The 7907-nt window shown below is 43.1% G+C and overlaps 1 long non-coding RNA gene across 1 annotated transcript in view; it reads right to left on the minus strand.

Annotated features, from left to right (window-relative positions):
- Positions 1 to 7345: 7345 nt before the first annotated feature.
- Positions 7346 to 7907, minus strand: part of LOC130582990 (uncharacterized) — a 2135-nt gene continuing 1573 nt past the window's right edge. Inside the window, exon 3 of the long non-coding RNA XR_008966385.1 lies at positions 7346 to 7636. This is a non-coding gene — a long non-coding RNA (uncharacterized LOC130582990). The remainder of the gene's footprint in view (positions 7637 to 7907) is intronic.

Below are 7907 nucleotides of genomic sequence, written 5' to 3' on the forward strand. Positions count from 1 at the left end.
AAAAATATTTATCAAAATTCCCCCTTGAGTTTTCTAATGCTTATTCAGGCAAATTTTATTTTTTATTTATTTTTATTTTACCCATTTTTATTTTCTTTATTTATTCTTATTTTATTTACTTCACTCAGGCTTTTTTATTGTTCATTTATTTTTTTTATCTATTTATTTTTATTTTACCCATTTTTATTTTCTTTATTTATTCTTATTTTATTTACTTTACTCAGGCTCGTTTATTTTTTAATTTTCATTGCTTCTTTTCGCTTCGGAAATTTGAAATTTCATCCCTTTTCAAAATTYGCCTTTCGAAAATCGCACAGTGAAAGAGAAGCAGAGGTGGAAGGAGGAAGGTGAGAGGTGTGGACTCTCTGAATTAYCAGATTTTTTGGCTGCACCGGGCACAGGAGGTTTTGGGATGTGAGGAAACAACCAAAAAGAGAAGAAAAATATAATTCTGTGAGTTGTGCTGTGTTTGAGAGGCGAGAAGGGSGAGCAGAGGATGCTCCCAACCACAATTTCCTCTCACTCCCGTGCCCCACGTGGATTTTTCTGCCATTTAAATGTGCTCATCTTCTAATTACTGTTGATTAACCCCATTGTTGCATTAATTTCCCTTCTCCTCCCAGATTTAAAACATCCACCAGAGAGCCGACAGCATTCCCATGGCCCAGGAAACGCATCCCGGGTGGAAAGTTTATTTTTCCGTGTGACATCACCGCTCCTCAGGTGCCAGTAATTGTAAACATCCCTTGTTTTCAATTCTTTGTCCCCTTAATCTCGTTAGGAGAATATCAGACGTTAAATCTTTTAAGTAGCATTAGGGGAGGGCTCTCATCCATAACACAGTTCTTAGCACCCCCTGCTCCCCGAGGTTTGCTGTTTTGTTTTTCCCTCAGCTGAAAAAAAAAAAAAAGAGATTTGATCCCGAGAGGGCTGGGCTGGCAAAGGTTGTTGTGATTTGGAGGGTTAGGAAGGGGGATTTAGGGTAAATTTGGGGAAAAGAGATGAAATAATGGGGTATCCCCTTCTCGTTTCCTTCTCCCTCTCCTTCTCTTCACACACCCAATCTCACTGCCTTCCCTAACCCAGCTTTGCAGAAAAAAATTAAATAATTTTTTAAGTCAAAAGCCTTAGCCCTTCATCTTTCYAGGCATTTCACGGCTTTGCTTTGCTGCTGGTGGTATTTTAGCTTAGAAAAGATTGTAGCTGCTCCAGGCAAATCTTTGTAAGTTCATTAAAACCGAGGCTTTTTTAGTTCTGCCGTGTGTAATTTTAAAGTTTCTGTCTCTGAAAGAAACAAAAATACCCCTCAAAATTGAAGAAAAAAAACCAAAAACCAGGAATGAAAATTCTGGATGCAATTCTGGATGCAATTCTCTCCCAGAGCCAGTGAGGAAAATGGGAACCTGGTGATGATGAGGGTTGTGCGGAGCCTTCCTTAGATAAAAAACAGAAAAATTGTTCTTGCTGGTTAAAGAACTTTAAGAAGAAATAAGAACTTTGATGATTCCTGCAATTCCATGGAAATAAAATCTGATCCCAGGTTGCAGGGGTTTGCCAGCCTCGTGCTCACAGAGTTTGCTCTGCCCCATCTGAGTTTTCCCCCAGTTAAAACAGAAAGTTGATTTTTATAACGYGGACTTTCATTCGACAAATATTATAAAAGACCTTTGATCAAACAAAGGCCGGGGGTAAAAAATTGATTCTCTGTCAAATTTCTAAAAGCGCGCTGATGTGACTTTTATTTTACCCCCAACCCACGGATTCTGTTTGTGTAAAATCCACATCAWTTTCCTAGAAAATGTGTCTGAAACCATTTGATATCGTGGCTGATTTGCAGAAATATTTTCAGACGAGAGATGCCGTCTGTAAAACCGCCGCCCCGGCCGTTGCTCAGAGCACGGAAAACCCAAAATTTCGCATTGCAAAGCCAAAATTTCTTCTTGCAAAGCCAAAATTTCATCTTGCAAAGCCAAAATTTCATCTTGCAAAGCCACCTGGCTGCAGTTGATAGCAAAATCTATGGCTAACCCCTTTTGTGTAATATAATTAAAACACTGCTGACCATCAGCGCAGCGCAGCCCCGGGAGCGCAGCTCTTTGTGCCCGATAATCCCGGCCTTTATGCGGGGCTGCCCGCGGCTGGGAAACCTTGTTTGAAGGTTTGCAGATCCCCCTAATCCCTTCTTCAGCTGATGAGACACCCCTGGCTGAAAGCTGGGGGGAAAGGTCCATCTGGCTCGCACCATATGTGTTTAGGGTGTAAAATGGGTAAATGCGGCAGCAGCGGGGATTCCCTTCAGCCGGCAACCGAGACGTGTTTGGGTTTTGTCCCTGGAATTTACACCCCCGAGGGATTGGGATGGCAAATCACCCAAAGAAAGCTGAAAAGAACCGGGCTGGGAGAGCTGGGAATGTTCATCTGGAGAAGGGAAAAGGATCCAGGGAGAGCTCAGAGCCCCTTTTGGGGCCTGAAGGGGCTCCAGGAGAGCTGGAGAGGGACTGGGGCCAAGGGATGGAGGGACAGGACCCAGGGAATGGGGTCACACTGCCAGAGGGCAGGGATGGGTGGGATATTGGGAATTGGGAATTGTTCCTGGCAGGGGCTGGGATGGAATTCCACCCCTGGATCCCTGGGAATGCCCAAGGCCAGGCTGGAGAACCCTGGGAGAGTGGAAACATCCCTGCTTATGGCTGGGGTGGCACTGGATGGGCTTTGACCTCCTTTTGAACCCAAACCATTCTGGGAGTCCATGAATATCAAGAACTCCAAACTGAATTCTCTGGCACATTGCATGKCTTTAGTTTTAATCTCGTTCTGGTACTGAAAACCGCTTTAACTTCTTGTTAAATTTGTATTTCTGCTCAGAAAAGTGCCAACCACCACCCCCACCCCCGAAATCACTTTTTAAATTGTTCGCTGGGGAGTGAAGTTACAGAACATGGGCTGCTCTGCGATGTTTTGTTCAGATTTTGGATTAAAAGTGTCCCCTGGATACGGCAATTGAGTTTTAAGAGATGATTTAAGTACGAAGCCGCTAAAAAAGGGAAGCCCCTGGCATCTCTGGGATGAAACGGATCCATTTGGCAGGTGGGGGTTTGAGCCAAAACCACCATTTTTGAAACAGGTAACACCCAAAGGAAAATCTCCAGGCGAGGTTTGAAAGAAGGCAACTTGTGCAGGAGAGAATTCCTCTGTGCAACAGCAGCAGAGGAAACATAAAATAAATATTTGAAAAGTGGGAAAGGCAGAGAGAGTCTTCCTTTTGGGCTGTGCTGAGGTGGAAATCAACCTTCCCGGCAGTGAAATAAGAAAGGTTTGGGAGGAGAGAGATGTTGAGTTACTTTGAGAGATGTTGAGTTACTTTGAGGTTAATTTTGGTTTCATTTTGAAGGAATGTGCGGCCAGGACCAGGGTGTGAAGGCTTTAAAAATGATTCATATTAACGATGCCATCCATTGAAAAGGGCAGAGAGAGCAGAGCCTGTGGAGCGTTCATCCTTCACGGAAATCACCCGAAATTTGCTCTTTTCTGTTCCCAAGGAGATTTGGGAGAGAGAGGTTGAATTCTGGGATGGAGGAGCTGGGAAATGGATCCATCTGTGAGTGATTTAACCCCCAAATTCTGTGTGAGGGACGCTGGAGAKGGGACTGAGGGGTCCTCAGGACACTTCCCCGATTGTCGGGAATTCCTGCAAAGCACGGGAATTTTTTGGGGGAATGTGTATGGTAATAACCTGCTAATTACAGCCCGGAGAACAGCACAGGTTAAACCGGGTGAGAAAGCAGAGGAGGATCTGATGGATGAGCAGTCAGGTGAGCACCTGCAGATGGGATCGGAGATAGGGCTGGAATCACAGCAGATATTCYCCAGGAGCTGGGGATGGAGAGGAGAAATCGGATCCTTGTGAAAAAAACATGGGATATCTGTTTTCTAGGAATGCTCATCCATTCAKCCTTCAGTTTCGACAAAGTGCCTGGTGGTGGCTTGGAAAATTTGTTCTGAAACTTGGGAAATCACCTGTTTTTACTCCTCAAAAAATCCCGATTGTTGCTGTTTGTAGCTCCTCAGAATTTTATCCTGTTTTACACAAAACTGGGGATCTCATGCAATATTCCGAGATGGTTTCTGTCGCAAAAAAAATTATATATATATTTGGGGGAACAACATTCGCGAGCCTTCCTGAAGGAACAGCAGCACAAAAATAGCAGAGAGAAGCTGGAAAAGCAGAGGTGGGAATGCTCATTTTGGAGAGGGCTGGGCCGGGATCTTGCGAGACGGGATTTTCTGGGTTGGAGATTGATTATCCCGGGAGATTACGAGCTATTGAAGGAGCTGATGCTGCCTGGGCAGGCAGGAAAAACATTCCTAATCTGGGGGATAATGTCACTGGGAAAATGGGGAGAAAGAAAGTCCCGAGGGGTTTTCAAACAGAGAGAGAGAAAAAAAAAATCAGATTGTATCTGTTACACTTGAAAACAAAGCAAAACATCTGACGAACTCTAAGAAATATTTCTATTTTTCCTATGAATTTCTTACATTCTTATTTTTTTTCTCACATTTTTCTCATTGACAAGAGCTGTGGAAATCACCTGGGTAACTCCTGTCCCGGTGCCGTGATTAATTTTTTTTTTAGCAGATATATAAATTGCCRTGTCAAAGCATGAAAAATTTGCTCCATTAGTGCAGGAGAGAGGAGCAACAGGTTGAGAAAACATCCAGCCCTGTGCAACRTTAAATCTGATTTAGGTGAAGATCAGGAGCTGATTCTTGGAAAAATTAACGTGTGGTGGTCAAAAAAAGAGCAATTTTGGGGGGTTTTKGAGGATTTCTGGTTTCCAGGACGTTTGTGGACATCTGGAATGGGAGAAGGGAAGGAAAATAAATCCACTGAGGAGCAGCTCCTTGTTATCTTTGGAGGCAGAAAGATGAGAACATCTGAGCCAGTGGGTAGCAAAGAATGTCAGTTATGTTCTAATCGAGATTGGTGAATAAAAAGATAATCATCAGTAAATTAGAAGAGGTGTTGAAAGCTCAGTTAATTATAGGAAATGAGGAAATTAGAGTGCTGAGTCTGACTGTTTCTGATTCACTTGTTAATTTAAAAAAAAAAAAAAAAAAGAAAGAAGAAGAGTGGTGGGGTTTTTTTGTCACCTGTACTTTTGGCTCAGGTATGTAGTGAAAAGGATTTTTAAATTTGATTTAATTTTTAATAACTCCTTAAATTGGGGATTTGTCTTTGGCTGGGCATCACCTGGAGGAGGTTGTGGTTTTAATGCATCTCGCTGAGGTCAGGGATTGTTTTCTGTTGCACTGAGCCCRAGTTCCTGCTGGCCATGAAGTGCAACACAAAAACTCTGCTGCCTCTTCAATCAGAGTCGTTTTCCCCAATGATTTTAAGAAAAGAAAAATAAAGTTGTAGCTGGAGAGTCTCCATATCTTATTTTTAACTCATTATTAAAGTCTGTGTGAGAGGTAGAAGTGGTTTGGCCAGAGGAGCATTAAGAAACGTTTCAGCCAAAGTTTTGTGTCATAAAAGGCAGAATTTATTTTTGCATTTATTTTAGGAATTTCCTATTTTTAGTCTTTTTTTTTTTTTTTCTTTCTTTGAACAGCAGCAAACGGATGCATTTAAATAATCCATAAAATCCCTTTCAGAGCTGGAAGAGCTCCCCAGAGTCACCATCACCTACCAAATTTCTTATGTTTATCCTTGGAAGGAGCTTCTTTACATCAAAATAATGAAAAGCTGTTGATTTTTCAGACTTGCTCATGCAATAATTCTGAGCAACCCCAAATCTTCCTGGCGGTGCCTCTTGCAGTTTGGAAATGGTTGTGAAACCACGCTGGAATTATTGGCCGAGGTACAGACAACGGAATATTGGCTGCTGGCAAGGGAATTGGGTGAAACAGAAATCCAGTGCCCCTCTGGGACTGGAAAACCAACAGGAAATCTCCCCAGGAACTCAGAAATTGATTTCCTTATATTTTTAGGGGGACTTTGCGTGTGCAGGCCGTTTCCTGAATTTACAGAGAGGTTCTTTAAATAGCAATGGGAACAAATACGATGCCTGAATAAATAATTCCAGATGGTCCAGATATTACACTGCAATTATATGGGAAAATTACATTGGAAAGGGCAGCATTTCAACATTTCAGGGCCTCTCTGRGAGTTTATGGATAGAATATTGTCCATATCAAACTCTTGTCCTGTAATCCCTTTTCTCATATGTTCCATGGCAGGGCTGGAATGAGCTGAGCTTGAAGATCCAACCCAAATTATTCAAGGATTCTCTTGGTTCTGTGGTTATGGGAAGAAAAGATTCTGGAGCAGAGTGATTTTTTCAACTTTCTGTGGGGTAAACCTCATGCCCAAAGGATAATTATAATAATTTAAAATTCTTTACAGTCCTTTGATAAACAGTTTTTCTGGTCCAAATTGTTTCATCCTGAGTAGCAACTTCAAAAGGAGATATTGCCAAAGAAAAAAGGTGAAGAGGAGATGAAACAAAACCCCAGACTTTGGTGTTGAATGGAGTTTGATCCTCCTCAACTCCCCTTTGCTGGTATTTTTTAATTTGGGATGATATGGGTTATACAAAAATGTGCATTTTCCTGATTTTTGCCCTGTGTGAGAGGTTTTTTTTTTAAGTGCAGGTGTGAAGGGTTAAGCAGGATGAGATCCTGTAGCAGCTCTGGTTTTCTGGGAATAGATCTGGGAATGTGGAAATGCCCAGCTCAGCCCTTCAGTCATGGGGCAGAGCTTCATCCCCTGGGCTGGGCCTTCAGCTCCAACCAGCAGCAAAATTCAGTGGGATCGGAGCATGGGGCTGACTGCAGGGGGTAAAAACCCACCAGAGTTATCCCAGAAATCGTTGTGCTGGGATAAGGAAGGGAAAATCTCCAATTTCCCCACTTGATCAAGTGCCTGGGTTTTTGCTACTCATCCATACTCGGTTTGTGCAGCCCCCTGCTCCACAGGGAGCCAGGATGGGAGAAACCATGGCCAGGGAGAATTTTCCAGGGCTTAACCCACAGGAAATATCCCTCACTCCATGGTTTGCTCTACTGTGATCCACGGGGGTTTATTGCTGCACTCGAGTGTGATTGATTGTGATAGAAATAAAGGATTTTATCTGAGAGGCTGCTCCCTCACATGACGTTTGCTGGGTGTGGGATAGCACAAATATCACCCTGCATTCCTAAAATCTGGAAATCCCATCTAAGAGTATCAATCCCAATCTCCTCGCTCAGATTCATCCCTTGCTCAGATTGGAAAATAAGCAAACACTTTCCTTTTTCAGTTTTATTTTATTTTACTTTTTTTTTTTTTGAATCTTCTCCCCTTCTTAACTTTGTCTAGGAATCGTGGAACCGCTCTAATTGACGGGGGGGTTATTAGGGTGGGTTTGAGCCAAGGTTAATAAAGCAGCAATTGAGCAGATACATTAAAATGTCTGGGAGAGGGGCTGAAGGCGCTGGCGAGTGCTGCCATTGACCTCGGCGCACTTAAGGGCTCCCAGTCAGACTCCTGACGCCACGAGGCGCGCAGAGCGCGGCCGTGCTTTTATGCCTCGGGTGTAATTCAGCCTCCTGGTGCTCTAAGAGCCATTCCAGGCATTGCTTCAGCACGTTTGGACTTAAAAGTAAAGAAAAAAAAAAAAAGAAGTATTTTCTAGCTGAATGTTGTTTAAATTTGTTTTCCACACCCCGCGGTTTTATTTATCCACGGTATCAATTGTTTGTAGCTGTTCACTTGCAGCGATCGATGGAAGTGGATCAGGGATGAGGAAGGTTTCCTCCTTCCTTCCCTGGAATGATGAATCCTGTTCCTCTCTCCAGAGGGAATGGGTTTTGGCCTTGATCCCACTGGGTGAGGAGTGTGTCCCTGCTTTAGGAGGGGTTGGGTT

This window comes from Malurus melanocephalus, unplaced genomic scaffold, assembly GCF_030028575.1.
Source record: "Malurus melanocephalus ecotype Western Australia unplaced genomic scaffold, MMel_1.1 scaffold_546, whole genome shotgun sequence".
Classification (NCBI taxonomy): domain Eukaryota; kingdom Metazoa; phylum Chordata; class Aves; order Passeriformes; family Maluridae; genus Malurus; species Malurus melanocephalus.